This window comes from Zophobas morio, unplaced genomic scaffold (assembly GCF_036711695.1).
Source record: "Zophobas morio isolate AGI-343-1 ecotype UQ-CSIRO unplaced genomic scaffold, CSIRO_AGI_Zmor_V1 ptg000736l, whole genome shotgun sequence".
NCBI classification, from domain to species: Eukaryota; Metazoa; Arthropoda; class Insecta; order Coleoptera; family Tenebrionidae; genus Zophobas; species Zophobas morio.
The window spans coordinates 45,511-66,872 of NW_026972839.1; the positions used below are offsets into that span (position 1 = coordinate 45,511).

The following is a 21,362-nucleotide window of genomic DNA, read 5'->3' on the forward strand; positions in this document are numbered from 1 at the left end:
CACTTTTGAAGGTCTTGAAAACCTACAAGAACTGTAATTCATAAATACCTTACATAAATTATATATAATTGGTAAAAATATTTGTATTCATTGGATAATTAAACGTACTCTTGACTAGACTTAAATAAAGTTATAGAATTCTATAAAGATTATATATTTTAAAAATAAACATAAGTATAATATATTAGAGATATAATAATTACTTTTGGCTCAGACACCTCAACCGCAACAAAATATACTCGTTAAGGGGCGGTCCTTTTACAATGCTCAAGTCTCTGAAAATATTGTACTTTTAACTTTATTTTTCTCATAATTTTTAAAGGAAGTTAATTATTAACTGCATAAAATTTAAATTTGCTTCCTTAAACTATTTAATTGCTGCTATTAAATGTATTTAACAAAAAATTCTTACTTTTTTGTTGTAAGGCGTTTAGACCACAACGCGATTGAGTACATAAACAACAACGTGTTTGAAGGCCTCAAAAACTTACAATACTTGTAAGTTATCAAAAGAATTTTCTTATATTATTAAGATAATCAAGAACATAATAACATGCCTATGCTAAAAGGAAATTTTTTTTAATATTTACAAATTATATTATTTTAAAATTACCATAGCTTAAGGCCTATAAAAAACTACGAACAGATTTCCACTAATAAAAAATAAAGTAGAGCTTCTCTACCATTTTCATTGCTAGCTTTACGAAATTAAATTAAGGGCCTTAAAGGCTAAAGATAGGAACTACTAAAAGTATGAAGCAGGAAAAGAGGTTAATTAAAGTGCAAAAAAAAGTCCGAAAAATAGAAAATAATTAAAGTAGCAAAAACAAAAGTACAATATCCTTTTTATATTAGTAATAAATTCAGTCTTGCTATTTCCAATAAGTTTATTTATCGGTACGAATTAGATAAGATTGGTTTAGTAAAACGCAGAAGTGTATAGAAGAGAATGCAGTATTGGACGCCCTTTAACTTCATCGTTAAAAGTAAAAATAAAGCAATCAATACCTTCCTTTAAAAACACTAACTTAAAAAAGGTTTTCATTTACTTTTTAGCTCATTTCAAGGGTTATTAAATAACGAGAATAAATATATTAATCATCTGGGCCGTTAAATAACAGTTGAAGCAATTAAATTCCTTAAGTTCGCATTAAATGCCTTTTCAGTTTATTCAAGCTTCAAAAACCATTAATAAAAGGATCCAGACCTATGTAACACTGCTGTTATCATTATGCCAATTACTCCAATTTTTGTCACTAACAAGGATCAAGAGCTTTACTACATAAATTTTTTAGCTTAGTTTCTCTTTTATGCACCCAACAAAAACTAAATATCGGGGTGGGGAGGTGTTTACTTTTAAGTTTTAGTAGTTATAATTAGAAGCTGCTAGGTCGATTTATTAAACATAAACCTATGGTTTACAACCCTAACTTAATTAAAAAAAAAAAAAATTAAGATCTTACACTAATGTTCGTAGAAGTTGTGTATTATTTATTTTAAAAAGTAAATGCTTGACTCCCTAATATCGGGCTTAGAACTCTCAATAATAACCAGATTACAGAAATTCCACCAGAATCTTTTTCTGATTTAACAGCTTTAACGACCTTGTAAGCTGCTATCTTCTACATAAAATCTACATTTTTCTATTAGCAATACTATTTTTAAAATAATATTTATTGTAGATATCTCAGTCACAATAAGATCAGATTAATTGTGCCAAATTTATTTTCTGTTATGACTGCTCTACAAGCCTTGTAAGTTGTTTAATAATAATGTTTTCCTGTGGATTAAAAACTCTATAACATATTATAAATACAATAAAGAGACCTTAAAAATAATACTATAACCGAGATTGGACGCAAGGCCTTTAGTAGAAATTTTAACTTCGAAAATTTGTAACTGTGTTTTCTACAAAGTAAATTCTTTCCAATAATATAAAAATACTTTTTACTTAAATAGAGCAGTGACGCTCGACCAAACGTTCCAGTGTTGCGCCCGTTTAGAATATCGCGATAAAGTTGAAGTTTCTGCTGAGAATTGCTCCTACGCCGGCAAATATGAAAAATACGAAGTTTTTACTTTTACTTTACAACACTTTTGCCCTCAGTAATAAATATTTTCAAAATACAACTTAACTTTTGTATTAAAGTTATAAAATTTGAAATTATATCTTCGTACACTGTCGTTCAAAATAGCTTCAACGTTTGCATTTATTCAATTATTATAGAATAACATTTCAATACTTCAAAAATTATACTCAGTAAAATTCAATGTTCCAGCTCAAATTGGTTAATACGTTATCTTAAATTGATTTAATATTCGAAAAGATTTTAGCTTGTAAGTTGAAAGACTTGGTCAGATTTTGTACAGCACTCGGGATCCATGACCGCCCGATAGTGCAGTGTGACATGGGGCATATCCTGTTGAAAAACCATTTCCTTAAGAACAAAGCCATACCAATTGAATGGTCGGGGTAGGTCATTCTTAATAAATTACGTGCTCTAGGTGATGCTCCCGGTCACTTTTTTCATATAACTGATCTCCTTAAATGTTATACAAGTGCAAATCATAATCGTTCCTCCTTTATATTTATATGTTTGTACCATCTGGTGATTAAGTATTCGATTTATCGCCAGATCGCTTCCAACACCACTTAACATCATCCGAACCATATCGACTGATCTTGGTCTGCTTGTGACTATGTCAGAGCTGGTTTAAATAACTTTTTATTTCGCATGAAGAGCAGCAGAATGCAATGCCCCTGATACGCTCTATCTTGAATCTGGTCTATCTAATGTTGTTTCCATGATTTTGTAGCTTTCTGTGCAACTTTAATTGCACCCGACGTCACTTGGCGTAGAAGTCGAGCTACATCCCGGTTTTCAAGATCTTTAGATGCCTAGATTCATTGCAAGGACGTTTGGATCATATTGAGCTGAGATATTTTTTGGTTTTACTGACACAACATTCACGAGCGATCTCCAAGGCTTACCTTGATCTAAAAGCATTTTACATAATATACTTTATCGACTGAAAGTTTACGCACTATTAAATTAAGGTCTCTAAATAAGCTATCCTTTATAGTCAATGAAAAAAAAGCTTAAAGAAAACCCCCCATGATGGAGTGATCATGAAAATTTCGTATAAAGCTCGAAACAATTTTACACAAATTTGTAAAGCTCTAAAGTTTTAAGTAAGAAAGCAATTTCTCTAATTAATACAAACTATATTAAATTGATCTTAATTTAAACTGATATATATTTAAGGTATCAATATATCCAATTATTATTTAAAGCGTTACAGAATTTAACGAAAAAATTTGAAACATAGAAACAGTTTTGAACGATAGTGTAAACACTTATTTGACTATTTTCGTAATAATGTTTAACTTTTAAATTACCAAAGTAAAGCGATGATATATCTGCCAAAAATTATTAATTAAGTATTAAGTACTAAAGTAAAACGATAATGTATCTGCTAATATCAAAGGGTTTTTAGGCATTTTATTATATACATTTATTTAAAAAATGACTAGTTAGAGAAAAACTTTTACGTGCATAACAAAGTGCCCACTGTTTTCGGGCTTTTCCCATTTGTTGCGCTGTTATGCTGCCTTCCAAGCGACTTCATAGCTATTTGTAAGTAATCGATAGTTCTCTCAACTTTCGACTACTATTAAATAAATTAAATTATAGTCTATAATTTTCTATATCCATTTAATAATATTGTATTACAGTAATGTTTATAGTATACCTAGTTTTTAAGATTTTGGACCTGTACAGTCAACTTCATTCAAAACAATTTATAGGTAAAATAAGTAGAATATGCTAGTTTTTGATAAATATAAAAAGTTAATTTTACTCATACAAAGGCTTAAAAGTGGAGTATACCTTTCAAAACATTTTACAGATGTCATTGTTTTTAACCTTTAAAAAGTTATTGCACCATTTAATCTCTCCTAGCCTAAACTTGAAAGGCTACTATCCAATTTGTCTTCTTCTTAAGCCAGATATTTTCTTTAATAAATTTACGAACCAAATTAAATACGAATTAGCCTTCGGGCTACTGTAACGAAAGCCAAAAAAGTTAAGTTTCTTTGTTCGTAGTTTATAGTGAAAATCCATAAATAAAAAGACACATTTTTTTCGGTGTACCCCTTAACCTTTGTTATTAAAATATTGCTATGTAAGTAACTTTAGTACTAGCTCTTTAACCCTTTTAACCTTTTAGCCTATTTTTTAAAAATCTACGTAAGTTACGTACAAAAAGTAATTATATATGTAAGCTCCTTAAGTTAATCTTTTTTTAATATCTTAAGTACCGTTTGAGTAATTATACAGTAAGACAGGGATTTACAACTTAGTTATTAGATTTGATAAATTATAAACAAAAGATAATTTAAGTGACACAAGTAGTATACCATAGAGTATAAGATAATATAATATAGTTAAGTTTATTTTAACTTGAAAGTAAGTTGCCCGTTACGTGCGATCAATTTTAGTTAGGACGTAAAATTCTTGGGTGCTCACTTTTATTAAATCTAAAAACCTATAGCTTAACACTTGCAGAAGAGTACGTCTAATACTTTATGTTTCATAAGTATTTAGTCAGATTAGCTAAATAGGTTCACCGCGTGGTGCAGGGAAAGCGAGTAGCTATATTGCCTGTTAAATGTAAGTGTTAATCTAGATTCTCTCCAAAGTAAAATTTTTAAATTAATAGTTATCACTATGCCTTGTAAGAAAGATTATAGGCTAAAGATTACTTCTTTGTACATTTGTTCATCTAGTTCTTCTGTCTCTTAATTAAAACTTAAAAGTATAATAAAAGTTTTTGTCAGTGTAAATAAACTTTTTTTTTCTGTAAAAAAATAGTGTTATTTCTTAAAAACCTTTAAAAGATAATTAAGAACAGAAGTCTTTCCAGCCTTAAACTCTGTATACTTGAATTCTCTTTTTAACCGAAAAGCACTCTGAAAAAGAAAGAAGGCAAGTTGTTATATATTTTAACTTATAAGCATCGTTCACTTCGTAGTTTTTAGTAACGGTTCAAGTTTTCCAATTTTAAATTCTTCTCACAGTGATTTATAATGTAGTATATCTTAAATATGCACCTCCTCTACTACGCCAGTAAATTTTTATTAGATTGTTAATAAAATAGTACTTAGCTTAAGCTCTTTCACATTATTTTTTTTTTCACCTAAGCTTTTTTTTTTATTTTATTTTTTTTTAGAAAAACTGTATTGAAGGGATGACAATTTATACTTATCTTTATGGCTGCAAATTTAAATACCTTTTTTATTTACACGCAAATTTAGTCAAAATACTCCTCTTCTTCCCAATTCCTCAAATCTAATTTAAGATACAGTCTAACAATCATGACTGCGCCCGGTATCCTTAGAGTTTTTCTTTAAAACCCACTTTTTGGCTTTTTTACCTTTCTTTGTAGCTGTTAGCCTCTGAGTACTACTGTCATGTCTTGCATAAGAGAGGATTTGATTGTTATTTAATAAAATGGACTCCTCCCTTCTGGAAGCCGGTTTATAAAGGGCACAAACTTTCGAAAAAACGTCTCCTATTAAAAAACGAGACTTTAAGACGAAGAGAGTCTGTAGAAAATTCTTCTATTATTAATAAAAATGCTAACCTTACTCTGCTCTCCAAATTCTTAACGAGCTTTGGAAAGAAGAAGCCTTGGAGGAGAGTGAAGGAAATGCTTTTATGATAAAAGGCATTAAAAAAAGAAATATAAACGACAATAATAACAACAACATTAATTATAGTAGTAGTAATACAGAAACCAAAGTAAATAGTAGTAGTAGTAAATTATTTAGTAATAACTCTTTTGCGAATAACCTTATTGACAGTATCAACCTTAATAGAAAAATTATTAGTAATATTACTAAAAACTCTATTTTAGATAATAGTAACAAAATACAGATATGTCTCATAAAGAGCACGAAAATAACTTTGATTTAGGGATAAACAATACTTCTATTGCCCGAGATACCTCTAGCGACTCCGAACCACCTTCCGCGGCTGCACACCCTCTTAGGCGAAATAATAAGATGCCGCCTTTAGTCCTTTGCGAAAAAAAAAGTGGAATCACTTCGTAAAACTTCTGCTAGATGACGAGGCCAACAACATTCCGAAATATAGGGATACCAGTCAAGGAATTAAAATATTTCCAGCAACGGAAAATGAGTATCGAGGCATCACTAAGCATCTTCGTAATGAAGCGCTACCTCATTTTACCTACCAACTACCAGATGAACAAGCCTTTAAAGTTTGTTCTTCGTGGAATCTATCGCCATATCGACGACCAAACCCTCGAGGGAGCCGCCCGCAAGGGTGCACACTGAGCACCTTATTGAGGGGTACACACTAAGCAACCTCTACCAATTATGTTAGTGTATATACCGGTGTGATCGAGAAAAGCTGTTGGAATTAAAGACGATTTTCTATCTTCTGGTTAGGGTGGAAGAGGTTTTGAAGAGTAATCGGGTTGGACATTGCCACCACTGTCAGGTATTTGGACACAGCGCAACTGTCTGCTCTTCAGCCCCCCGAGGCGTTAAGTATGGTTAGGGCCACTTGACTGCACAATGCACAAAAGCACGAGAAAGTCCTACAGTTGTGCTAATTGCAGTGATGCACATACTGCCAAATATCGTGGCTACAAATATTATCAGCGATGACCTAAACCATTCAATCAAACTGAGAGACATACTCTCCTCTAGGGAGTTGAAAGTGGTAATTTACACCCGGTTCGAAAGAACTACTCTTAAAGTTGATAAAAAGGCTCTCGTAGATGAAGTCCTCAGGCAGGTGTTATCTTCCCTGTATCTTAGGCCGCATGATATCGTCTCTTACCTGGGACTGGTTCCTTAGTGCTCATGGACTAGACACATGCAGCTCTATTAAATGACTTTATAGCAGAAAAATAACAATAAAAACACATATAGATAACATAGAAACTATTTTACTTTGTTGTGACTGCTTCGCGTTGAATACTAATTACCTTCCGAAGCAGTTTTAAACGTAATATGCTTGGGAAGAGCCTGTGAACTCTAAAGCACACTTTCTAAGTTGGCTAGTACACCACTACTTTGAAGGTTAGTAGCAAAGACGAACATCTATGTAGCAAGAATTAGCTATTAAGTGATGTTTAAACTACACTGTGTCAAATCCATAGCTGCAAGAACAATCACTATATGCTAACTTAAACTTGGCTGAACATATTTTCCTTATACTAGTATTGTTGTCTTGGGCAGCGTCTTGTTATTCGATTGGCTGATGGTACTGAATAGTGTTGTTTACTAGTAGTATATATATTCGCGTCGCTCCCTTCGAAAAAAGTTTGGATTGTTAAATCCTGTAAACAAAAAAGTCTCGTTTATCAACGGAATTACTATCTATCGTTGACCCCTAATGACGTTTAGTTTATATAACTGTAAAGATCCTAACAAAATGAAAGAAAGTTTTATTTATACAATTTTAATAGTATTCTATAAATTCAAAATATGTCCTTATTAATTCTCATATACTAGTAAGGTCATCTTCCTACTTATGTTCTCGTTGTGCGTAGTTACAGCAAGAAAAGTATTATGGGATGATTCTGCTCTTTGCTTTTGGTAAAGTCTATATACTAATTAGTTTAACTTTACTGTCAAGTTTATAAAAGTGTTGCGATAGTAACACAAGTCAGTATGAGAGGAACAGTTGCATCGTATTTACTAACTCTGAATACTTATTTTATATTTTTATTTTACATAAAATCTCTTATTTGTTTATAGTCGGCCTTCTAAATAATTGTGCGACCTGTAGCTTTATAACGAAAAATAACCAGCCTTAAAGTTTTAAATATGTTGTGCTAGATTGTGAATTTTTACTATATACATTAGGCAGATATTCTTTAAGTTTACGGCAATACTCTCAACTATTTTTAATAGATTTAAGAAATAAAGGGTTATACACACTCAAGGCAACAGTTCAAAAATTTGCATTATTCCCTTAAACTTGTGCAACATGAATAAAAGTGGATAAAGCACGAGAATAGTATACAATATACCTTTATTTAGGTTTCTTCAGCAAACTATTAATATAAAGTATCTTTGCCTCTATGGTGTAACAACTCCACAAGCGAGATAATATGCAGCGGGTGTAAGTACTCAATGCGAAGCTAAACCTAAGCGAACGGATGCTTCAGTATTAGCTATAAAGTAATCAAACTTGCGAGAAATGCTTCATAACGTTAAGTTACTTGACAAGGCGCACAAATCTGATACAGGGAAGTTAGCACCTGCCTTAGTACTTTATTTTTTCACAAGTTTTTTTCAGTTTTAAAAGGAGTTGTTTCCAACCGCGCTTCTTTCGTGAAGCACTAAAGAAGTGTGAAATATTAGAAGGCTAAGCAATAATTTTTTTATATTAAATCGTGTATTTTCAAAACCGCTCATAAAAGGTTATTTAGTGCAATCTATTCGTAAAGTAAACTAAAAAGACAATTAAAAATTAAATTTTAATTATTTTTTAATATATAAATATATAACTTTATAAAAAAATTACGAGAATATAAATATTAAATTTTATTTAAATTCTATTAATATTTTTAGCTGAAAAGTCGTTTAATTGCTACATGGCAAAACTATGTTTTTTATCTAAAAATTTGTCAATATTGGGTAGTAAAAAGACTTTTTTCGGCGCAGTTCTTTCTCTTTAGGGCTTTGGCCGTTGGTTGCTAGCAATTGGTTAATACAAGATTTCAATAGTTAAAACTTTTTAATTGTGCTGCTATAGCTCAACGTCACTTATTTAACGCTTACTGTAATTTTTAAGATAATAATATTTTCAGTTAATCTCAATAGAAAACTTATATTTATAAAAAAATTAAACACTTTTTTTCTCGTGGACAAGACCTTTTTAAGGCATGCGTATGAAACCTATGGTCAAACATAAATATTAGAATAACACCCACAAAACCGATAACATAAGGAAAAGTTGAAGCTAGTATTTCAACTGTAAAATTAACAAAGTAAAAAGAAGTAAGTTTTATAATAATGGCTATTATCTCAGGGTTATAATAAGTAAACTTAACGGCTAACTTGCTTAACCTAGTTGAATAGTTTTTGGCGCTTGAAAGAAGAAAGATCTTTTAATGAAAGTTGGATTTTTTAAAACTTTCATAAATAGAGGCTTAACGTAAAATAAATCGATGAGAAGTTATAAACCAAAAGGCGTTGAAGTATAAAGCAAGCAAAAAGAATACTATATACAACTTTATTCAGAGTGTTGCGTTTCAAAGCATAGTAAGCAGTTTGCAATTATTAACACTTAATAACTTTTTACAGGATCACAAATATGTGAAGTTGGGCTTAAAAAAAGCCTCCGCATCAATTCAAATCTTTACGGTTTCAAAAGTTGCCGAATCGACTTTATATCTGGCCTTGTTAAAGTTTTTTTTCCTACACGAAAGTTCCACAAAAGTTAATTCCATCAAAGAGTCTAGAGCATAGACCATAGCGGTCGATTGAATTGCAAGTTGCCATACTGAATAAGCGGATTAGCTAAGCAAAAGGCATACGCGCAGCAATATAATAACTTACATACTGAGGCGACTATATAACCAATAGTCGCTTGGCATACAAGAACCAACGAATATACAATCGTGCAAAACACGATCGAACGTATATTGGAATAATAATCAGAAAATTCGGTGGCTGAAGCGTCCGAAAAAAAAAAATTAACATAAAAAGTATCGCTACCAAGAGACTAACCTGCCCCACGGCATTTAAAAGTGAAAAATCCAATAAGTCCAGAATAACAAATCGGTATAAACGATATTGTAACTTTCGCAGGGAAATTAGCGTAAATATAGCCGTAATCTGAAAAGGGAAATTTTTTCAATTTAATAATAACTAAATAACCTTATACGTTTCAAAAAAATTGTTACTTCTTAAAATTAGAGGAATTGTGGCAATCGAACAGAAAAGGAGGTCAAGAAAATAGAATTTGAAGTGGTTTAGGAAAGGATGAAGTTTTGGCTTATGCAGAAGGTAAAAAGTTTCGAAAATAATTCTCATTCGAATTGCAATAGCTGCAAAAAAGTTTGCGCAAGCCCAAGCCAAAAATATAACTATCTAATAGTATAGTAAAAATAATTAATTTCGACAATAAGATAAGAAGGTAAAACTTTTCAAAGCAAGAAAAGAGTCGACCACTAATTATCACCATTTCTTCTACTGAATCCGCCTAAAACACTCTAATATCTACAAGGAAATGCCTTTAAAACAAAAATAAAATCAGTTCAAAACTTTGAGTATTTTATGACAATGAGGAATCATAAAATTTGCAAAAGTAAAAAGTTTACTATATAACTCTTTCTTGTGGGCTTAACAGGAAGAAGTTTTTGGTGGCTTTCAATTATGCTGTTGGTATGACACATTGATAGAACTGTTAAAAAGTAAATTAAAGAATACTATAGAAAGGTAAAAAATTAAGAATACGCGCTGAAAGCCAAATCGTACCTATTCCAAGGATCATTGAGATGCACAAGTGGCATAAAAAAAAGTGGCCTCTGCTGATAACTGCTTTCGTTTTTCGGTACCACCATACTGCCGTTATTAAAATTACAAGCAATAATAAATGGAAAACGCCTAAAATGATATACAGAAATATAAAATAAGAGAAATAGTTAATAAAGCGTAAAAAGATTTATAACCTAAACCTATGCACCAATTAAAAATGCACAAAAGATCTTCTTTACGTCTTTTGAGGTAATTGTTTTCTCCTACTCATTGTTTTATAGTAAAATTTATAGCTAAAGACAATGCTAAGATTACTATCTTTGACTTGAATAAAAATTGCCAAAGGTAAATTTGTAATTAGCAGGAAGAAGAGGATCGTAATATATCCATACAGCCCTGATAAATATATGTAAAATATAAATTGCACATAGTTACCTTGAATTCTAGCATATATATTAAACTCTTTATATATGTACAAATACAGAAGTTATTCTGCAAAAGTGCGAATTTAATAACACTTACGGATTACCTATCTATTTTATAGGAAGGCTTAGTAAGCAATCATTATTTTTTAAAAAAGGAACATTTAAAAGAATATGGAAAAGAAGTTAGTTTATTACCATAATTCTTTCGGTAATCTCCGTAATCGTTCTTGTAAGAAGAAAAACGATTCATTATAGCATTGATATCTTATTAGTTATAGTTTAGAGCGTTGTACACAAACAGTAAGCAAATAATATTTATTCAGTATTAAAAGGACTCCATGTACTTCTATACGATACATTAAGCTCTATTATATTTAATAAAGCTTTATAATTTATAATTTATACAATAAAAGGTCCAGGATAATTTTTTTATATTATAGCGTTAATGACGCGTTAGATGGTCATTTAAAATGAACTTGGGCTAGTTCACTCATTTGGGTATGGACGCAATAGTGATTAAATCTACCAATATTTTACTTTACTAACAACATATAATTAATATAACTACTTAAAAAAAGTCATTTTCACAAATACAACATATAATTTTTTTTATAAAATTGTGGACAAGAGAATGGTTAATCTATTTGTCCGAGCTTTACTATCGACTGATTATATTAAAAACTTGCATTCCTTTCCATCCAACAAAACAATGAAACTTAATTCCATATATTTTAATCATACGGTTTTTTATAAAAGTTACTTCCATAATGTATGTTTTCTTTAGAAAGGGAAATCTAATATATACTTTCTACTTCTTTCAAAAAAAATAAACAGCTAAACATGGAATTTCAGAACTATCTACCTCCTTTTCCTTCTGTTTGTAATTCGTCGATTTTCTTTTCGAATGTGCTCCATCTTTCATGCAAGTATATTTGACGAAATTTTGCATTTTTAAAGAGCTAATTTTTGGTCACGTGATCTTTTCTTTGATAGGATGTGACATCAAAATTTACTTAATGTCGTAAATTACTTAAACTCTTAATTGTTAAAACCAGTAATTAAAAAATCTAAGCTATTATTTATAAAGAAGTTTACATGAAAAGTGTAATTTAAAGCCGAAATCAAGTAAAAAATAATATACCTAATTATATTTTTTTTATTAATACTTATTTATAGGTAAAATTACGGAATAGTTATAATATAGTACATCTTGGATTTTTTCGAACATCCTTTTCAGGTAGCCAGTGTTTAAAAAAACATTCAATAACTTTGTATGCAAAGAACCAGGCTTCTTCTAGTTCAGAGTTCCATTTGTGACTGCATGATTTCAAAGTTAGAAAAAACGGTTTGCTAAAGAGTTTTACATGAGATTTAGTACAGCCACAACTCTTATGACCTCTAGCCACTGCTCGCACTATGTTGCTTAATTTTTTTAAATCCGTTATGGAATATATGCAGACTTCAATAGCTTTAGTAAACCCCGCGGGGTCAAGTCCTAAAGGAAATAGTTCTTCAACTTTAGGAGAGATTCGAAGTAAATTTTTACATAATTTAATTCCAAATGTTAGATAAGGATATATTTTCACTATTTGTCCCCAAGATTTATATATAATTCTACTTATATTGCAAAAAATTCTACCTAAAGAATCCCTTTTAAGTGTGTTCAAAACTTGCATTTTTGCTATACTAAATAACCACGGAGGAGCATTCTCAGTTTCTTCAGTTATTTTTCTAAGACACCAATCTGTTATGTCCACTTGTTTTTTACCTCCTGCTGCAATGTACTCTTTCAATATTTTTTTAGCTAAAGGTTTTCGAAGAGCCTCATTATTTATAGCCTCATACTTGAGTGTGTTCATAATAAATTCTAAATTTTCCGAACTATACTCACGCGATAGATACCTTTTTAAAAATTTTGTTATATTAGATGCTCTAAATAGAATAATATAGGGATCTTCAGGGTGATTTTCCTTGAAGGAGGAGGATATATGGCAAATATAATTCATTTCTAGTATCTATAGTGAAAAATTAGTTGTCTTGAGGACCAGAATAGCGTTTTCCAAACCGAGATGACAGTTCGGTTATAACAGCAATTTTATTCACCACAAGAAGAGCGTAACCAACAACAGCAAGCTATAACTAGCACGCTTGTGTGATGAATATCTTACAAAATTGATTAGAAGAAATTAAAACAGGGTAGCTAGAAAACACCAATTAAATCAAAAAACAGTTTTGTCATATTAAATTTTATTACATCAAAGGATAAAGTATTTTAAAACTACATTTATTTCTCTTGAAAGACACAGAAAAGTAAAAAAAATTGGAGGACCTTGCGTTGCCATATTTAACTTAAACTATACGCAAGAGTTAAGTACTACCAAAAAATTAGTTATCTTGAAATAAATAATATATGGTGCGTACTGTTTGTTAGTAAAACGCTTCTCTTGTGTTTTCTTTAACAAGCCTTTTAACTTTTTCAGCTAAGGAAAGGTAATTATCATGGTAACATTTTAGATGCTCTAATGCTTTTAATATCTAACTAGAATCGAATTTTTAAGAGTTATAAGATGTACGCTATCCGATGAGCTAAGTAACTACTCTTAACACATAACAGTTAGTTGAATTAAATTTACAAACCTTTTTAAAGCAAGCTTTGTCAGAAGTCCTAAAATCTTCTAAAAATACATGCAGATGCCTTCTAAATTACAATTATTAATGTGGGAATAGTTTCTAGCAGACTTTACAGACTTTAGACCAAGAAGATCTGGAATCTTTGGGGATTACCCTTTGACCCGATTAAAGTGTTTAGTGGTTAAATTAAGCTAAAGAAGTTTCCATTTTATGCTAACTGTATTTTTTGAGATATCGATTATTTTAGATAGCACTATCAGCCCTAAAATTGCGTTATAACTTAAATTATAAACTTAGACTTTGTTTAGAAAGGTATGTTATAAAACTTAAAATAAGTGAGCTTCTTGAAAAACTGCAGTTAGGCTAAAAATTATGCAAGTAATTATTTTATTTCCATATTATTATTGTATACCTTGCTTTTTAGTAGTAAACAACTTGTATATCAGTATTATAACATATTTTAAATGGGATATGTTTTCATTAAAAATTTAATAAGCAGATAAAAAAATTATTACTTTGATGAAGAATGTAATAGTTAAAATGAAAACTGAGCAGGTGTATGATCTTTTCTTTAAGTTAAATTTATGCAACCTTCTCCGCCCCCTAAAAAATTAGGTTTTGGGCCGGGAATTTTACTGGTGTAAAGAAATGTTCACCCTTATGATTAAAAAACTTTATTTTACATTATGACGCTTTGTGTAGTGTATCGGGAGGTTTTTCCGGGCTATTAAAAGAGAATAGCTTGCTCATATTAATTTTTTTTTTTTAAATTTTTAATATATTTGCCTAGTGTTAGGTGTTGTGCTCCTCTCAGGCTTTAAGTAATTAAATAGATTATTATAATATTTCTATTTAATAAATCTCAAATGAGCCGAAAAAACGGTACTATAAAAATAGTATATCGCATTTCCCAATAAACTGTTACCACAGAAAAAATATTCATATATGGGTTTGTTTGTCCATCTTTTTAGAAATATTTTATTAAAAAAAGCAGTCTTATGGCTGCTAATATCCCACGCAAAACTCAGCATGCTGCAATTTGACTTTAAAAAACAGCACGTAAAAGTAAATGTTAATATCAAGACACAATAATTCTTATTGTATAAGCTGAGTAACTTTTTTTTTTTGCTTAAGTGAAGCTTTATTATTAATGTTTTTAATTAAATAAAATATGTGAAACATAAAATAAATAATCTTAACTCTTGCATAGGCCCAATAAAAGTTTAACAATCTTTTGGTACTTTACAAAAAGCCATACTTTTACTAATCTGTCTCAAGTAATACTGCATAATTAAAAGAAATATTTCGAGTGCTCTACTTTTCGAATTTTTAATGTTTGTCAGATCAGAATTATAACTATTTATGTTATATATAGTAACACTGACCAGAGTTAAGGTATCACGGACGGAGCATTATTATAAAAACTTAAAATTTTTTAAATCTAAAAAATAATTTGTTTCCATTAGAATTTAGGAAAGCTAAAGTGTGTTATTAAATAAACTTTATCTTCATTTTAGCTTTATATTGGTAATTATCGCCCTACTTATTACTTTCCATGTTGGAATTATCTTCTTGAGCATATTTATTAAAGAAAGAATTTTAAAATCTTGAGCTTACTGCGATGTGAAGCACCTTAATTGCTAACAATTTGTTGTTGTTGACGCGCTAAGTACTCTTTCTTAATTTGTCATATAAAAAGTCCAGATATTAAGCGATATATAAATTTAATAAATTTAATAGTTTTTTATAAATTACATAAATTATAAAGTTCGATGCTCTTTATTAGTTATTTTAGACTTAAAAAGTCAGAAAAGAAAAGTCTAAACAACCCAGTACACTAAGCATTGCTACAAATTCAATAGAACTGCAAGCTTAGAATCAAATTATAAGGAATTGCACATTTAAGTAAAATACACGGCAAGAACATGTTAAAAGTATGATCTTTCCTGTTATAAACCTGTAAAAAAGCACGCTGCATCAGTGTATATTTATTAAAAAATGTTTAATTGAGGTCCAAAGAAGAAAAATTTTTTATCTGTCGAGTACACTAACTTATAAATTTGACAGCACTTTTTTTTTTCCTTATTGATGGTAAAGCTACCCAAGAAAAGACTCGTTAAAAAATGATAAAATTATTTTAAACCTAACTGTGCACAACAATAAAGGTACTTAAAACAAACAGAAAGGTGTAAGGTTAGATAGGGGAGCATTAAATAAATTAATCAGTAAATTAAGAATTTTATAAAGTTTTGAAAAAAGATTGACAAAAGTTCTTACTTATAAAGTGGCAACAATAAAAAATAAACAAGTCTTACAACTACTTTTGAACCACGATAGACCTTCCGACTGAAATATTCAGTGCTCCAGTCATGCAAAGAGGGGGTTTTTCATTAATTACTAAAAAAGTCCTATCTTTTTAAATTCTTTTTCTATATAGACCACTTTTACAACGATTCCAAGATTACATTTTTTTATATAGTAAAGCAGCAATTTAACGAGAATAATTTAAATTGCGTGCTACTCTTAATCACGTGCTCTTTGGCTACAAATAAACTGTGCCAAACCATGCGGCATGAACTACTAAGAAACCTGCCAACCATACTACCTCACCGTTCTTAACTCTTTTTATTAATCTGTGTATATATCTATAAATTCGTCTTTTTAGTTTAGACCTTGTATCTAAACCCGATTACTTGAGTTAAAAAAAATTAGTAGAGTGAAGATAGTGTACAGTTAATTAAAAATAAATTTTTATAGAGCCCTAAGGTAAATTTTCCCCATTTTTTTTAAAAATGGGCACTATGTGCTAACGCATAGAAAAGTTACCAATTTTATTATAATAGCGATTTGTTGCTAAAAGGAACATTGTCATAAAACATAACTTTAATTAATTATGACTAGAAGAACAAACTTGATGCAAAACTTAGCTTCCGTACCACAAACTACTTATTCGAGCTCTCTTAGGGTGTGTAAGAAGGGTTAATTAACTTTCAAAAGCCATATAAAAGTAATTAGATAGACACTGCATAAATTTGAAGACTAAAAAGGGCCACTTAAAAAAAAGAACCGGAGTTGATTAAGACGCTATGCTCTTCAGGAACTTCGCTTATCGGTAGCCATCAATCTAAGAACTCTTCTCTTGGTCTACTTTAATTATGTATACCAGCCCGAATGATAACGTCCGCTTAATGACACCTTTAAGGTTATGTTTTCTGTGTGCTTCCAGTCAAGAGGGGGCCTAAGACATCCCATACCTTTCCTTTCGAAGTGGGCAAAGAAAAGGCTGCGATGTTTTCTTGCGCATGAGGACGCCATGGTAATAGGATATTTAATATGCTATGCAAGAAATATTTTGACTAGATATTAAGTTTCTTTTGGATCTTAGAAGATTCGTAACGTTAGTTTCTGTATATATTTTAAGGAGAAAAAGGAAGAGTAGAAATTTTTTTAAGTATACTTTTAACAAAACACAATATTCTAAACCCATTTAAAAGTAAATAGTGGTACAAAAACTCTTAAACAGATAAAAATTAATTATTCATCATATAGATGACACAAACTATTTAGAGACAACAAAGCAAACAATCTAAGTCATTTAAATATTAGCCAAAATCAAAAACGAAACCTTCATAAATTAATATTTTTTTGGAAGCACTACAAGTTATTTATAATTGTTTTAAATTTAGCAAAGCCTTACATTAAATACACTTAAGAAAGATGTATTAAATTAGTTAACTATTTAAAAGCCCCCGCTATTCAATTAAGATTATTGCATTCATCGAAAGGTATGAGAGAAGGATATTAACAGTTTTTTACATTATTATAGCAGGGCGGAAACAAAATTTTTTATTCTATAGAATTAAACACAGATAGTTAAATGATTGATGACAACCTTATAAGTTTGCCAGCCTAAAGTGTTTTAACTAAAAATGGAGATTGTCCTAACAAGTCCTCTTAAAATAGCTTTATTGTACACTAAAAGGGGATATAAGCATGAACTTTTATACTGTTCCTCATTACACACCTATGCTAACTTTCGCTTGCCATCCAACATTTATTATTACCTCACAGCCGTTTAGAAAAATTTAACCTTTCTAAGTTATATTCAGGTCAATTTTTATCGTAGTATGCCTCTTAAAAAGTTAAGAAAAAGAGAAAAGTTATTACTATAAAATTATATGGCTCGACTTTTAAACTATATAGCACATTTTTGTTTACCTTTTATTAATAATATACTTAGAACAAAGAAATAATGTCCGCATAACTAGCAGTTAATTTTGTAAACAGACAACAGTAAATTACGATAGAAGCAAACCAGGCTAAGTGTCATTAGTAAACTTTATACTTCGGTTTCTTTCAACTAATATCAAGTTAAATATTTTGGTTGTGTAAAACAGTTTGTGTTATAAAATAATATAATGAACCTAACAAACAATAAATTTATGTTCAAGGTACAAGTATTAATAAATATGACAATGACTTGGTTACTTAGTACGCTTTATTTATTAATAAATTTAAAACTTATAGCTTTAGCAAAGTGTGTTGTGCCAACATTTTTAGAACAAAAACTGTGATCGGGTGTTGGTCATGCAGACTCCTTCCATCAATTTAACTATAACTGAGCTTAACCAAGTTTGTTCCAGTCGACGCATGTTTTTTTTATGCAAAACATGAAAATTTTTTATAATAAAAAGAAAAGTAAATTTTATAATTTTTTTAAGTAAGAAAATAGTCTTTTTAGATAAAAACTTCTGCCAGGGACCAGAATGAAAGTTTATGTTCATGAAGTTATCAGGTAAAAAAATTTTTAAAACCTGAGGGCGTCAAACTAGATTGGCTACGCCTCGACTTAAAACTTCTATTTAAATATAAATTTTAGCGATCAAGATTATTTACATTTTTTTTTTTAATAGCTAAGAAATGAATATTTCCTTCTTTCTTTTTTATAGCTATATGGGTGTCTAACAAAAGTAGTTTAAACTTTGACTTTAAGGAATTAGGCAAAAACCGACACAAGGAAATACGTTAGCATTATAATTTTTGAAGGTATACTCTTTTCATTATTATATAAAAGGTATGTAAAAGGTACTCGTAAGCCAGATAAAGTTTTTGAAGTTAACAAACGGGAAAGGTAGGTCAACTACTCAGAAAGGTCAATCTTACTCAAGGACAATTTTAAATTCCTGAAAAGGCCATATTATAGTTCTATAAATATTTTAAATAAAAATAAGTACATGTTTTTACACGACACAAAATAAACTTAAATTATTAGAGTTACCTCAAATCAATAACGTAATAAACTTATCAATGGCAAACTTTTTTCACAGAAGTGCTTTCTTATAAAATTTTTCAAGGACAAAAAAAAACAGTAATTTTCGTATTTACTTCTTAATATATTAACCCTTTTTCTTGTTGCAAAGAGGTTTTATTAAGCTTTATATATCACAATTACCTTTATTTGGTTAATAATATAAAAAATTAAAAATATTAAAATTAACTTTTTATGTGTGTTTGCTCGGTAAAGTTTTTGTGTTTTTTATTGCAAACTATAATGTTAGTGTAAATTTTTTTTTTAAAGTTTTTCGATGTGTTAATTCTAGTTCCCCCTGCGCGTAGTCATGGTTAAACTATAACCTCTATAACTAGGGCGTTAATAACGATGTAAAAGTTTATACCAAATGTTTTAAGTAGGCCACGTGAAGAAGGGTCGGGGGCTTTTTACCTTACCAATAACTTTTTTAGCTCTATTTCTATATATTCAATTATATTATAGTTTTTTTATAACTAATTTATATAACAAAATTTTAATGAGCAATAAAATTATTAAACCCGAAGAAGTCGAAAAGCATTGTAAGCTCGACGACTGTTGGTTAATTATAAACGGAAAAGTTTATGATGTTACGAACTTTTTAGAAGAGGTTTGTAAGTTATAATTGAATTAAAAAACTTCGAGCTTTTTTTTTTGAAATAATTAGATAAAATTCTGTTTGCCTTTTCTATAAAAAGCATCCTGGCGGTGAGGAAGTTGTACTTTTAGAAGCAGGCAAAGATGCCACTCAAGCTTTTGAAGATATCGGGCATTCGACGGATGCTATTGAGATGTTAAAAAAATACGAAATTGTATTTTTTTGTTCAACTATAGTTTTCTAGGAAATTTTTTTTTATCTAATCAACTTTGACATGTTTTGAAGATGAACTGTTAGTTTATACTGAATTTAATAGGGAAGAGTGCAAGGCGTCTCTGATGCACCTTCGAAAAAGATTAACGCTACAGTACTATTTTTTTAATAGTTTTTGTCTACTTTAGTAGTATACATAAATAATATAAATAAGACACAAAGTATTAGTTATTATTAATATTTTTATATTCAGTTTAGCTTATTAAAAATTAAAAAAGTTAGATATAGTTTTTCTTGAAATTTAAAATTCTTTTTTCTCCACGTTCGTACTTACTCATTTTTTATCAATATTATAACTTTTTTATTTGCTAAAAAGTTTCTATTTAATAGGCTGCCGGCCAATCTAAGTCGGTCAAGAATTTTACTTACTTTTCGGTGGCGGCCTTTTTTGCAATGGCTGCTGTAGCATTTTACCACTATTTTTCGGCGATTCTTAGTTAGTTCTATTAGAAAAACTGTTTTTACTTGTAATGAAATTTTATAAATGAAAATAAATTATTTATTAAATTTTTTTATACATACTTATTATATTTTAAAAATTGTTAGGAATCTACTAATTACTAAATTTAATCAGCTTTCGTTTAAAAATTTATATTTTTAATATGAATAGTAAAACTTAGCCTCTTAGCTAATTTTAAGGCACTTTTTTTTTAAATTAATAGTAAATTTCTTAGTAATGCAAAAGTATGTATAACTTTACAATAAACTTTTTATAAACTTAATTAGTACTAAAATTAACAACAGTAAATTTACTAAAAGTAAATATAATTATAAAAATAGGCATTATTTGAAAAGTTTTAGCTGATAAGTTTATTATAATTTTTACTTGAGCAGCAGGAAATTTAGATTCAAAGTTATTACTGCAATTTATAATAAACTTTACTAAATTATGACATTGATTACATCAATGAGTAGATTATAAACTTATATTGTTGGTGCTTCTAAACTTATAGTATATAATAATTAGAGATCTTTTAAATTTTCTTCTTTACCTTACTAAAATCATAACTTATAAACCTAGGAGACTTTTTCTTATAATTAATAAATATTAGTAACCTATAAACTATTTTATATTGTAATTTTTATTATAACATTTGTAAATTTCTTTACTTACAAAGCTTAGATTGAAGGCTAGAATGAACAATTCTATTGTAAATATATATGATTATAAATTAATTTACTGTTTTAACAATTAAAAGATTTTTTATGTCCAAGGAGACTATTTCAAACTTTTTTGATGTAACTTTTTATGTGATAGTCATTTTTAGAATCTATTTTTTCTTAAATTGTTGCATAATAAAAGGTAGAAATAAATAAAGCTGTTTAAGTTTTTTAATTGATAAGTTATAAATAAAATTTATTAAGTGATTATGACAATCTTATTATCTTTCTATTTCTGTTAAGTAACACCATAATTAAATATTAGTTTACTAATTCAAATTTTTTAAATTAAAAAATTGTTCACGGTTTTTCATGCTTATAACGTTTGTAATAAACTTAAATATTTTTTTATATAGTAACTACTTAATAAAAACTTATCGGCACATAAAAATAGTTTTATACAAAATTTTTTACTTTACTACGGCCAAAAATATTTAAAGG

At 29.2% G+C, this 21,362-nt stretch overlaps 1 long non-coding RNA gene across 1 annotated transcript; it reads left to right on the top strand.

Moving 5' to 3' along the window:
- Positions 1-1,541: 1,541 nt before the first annotated feature.
- On the top strand, positions 1,542-2,077 carry LOC135121827 (uncharacterized). The gene is made up of 4 exons (XR_010279137.1): positions 1,542-1,607; positions 1,683-1,754; positions 1,824-1,895; positions 1,960-2,077. It is a non-coding gene; the product is annotated as an uncharacterized LOC135121827 (long non-coding RNA).
- Positions 2,078-21,362: the final 19,285 nt, after the last annotated feature.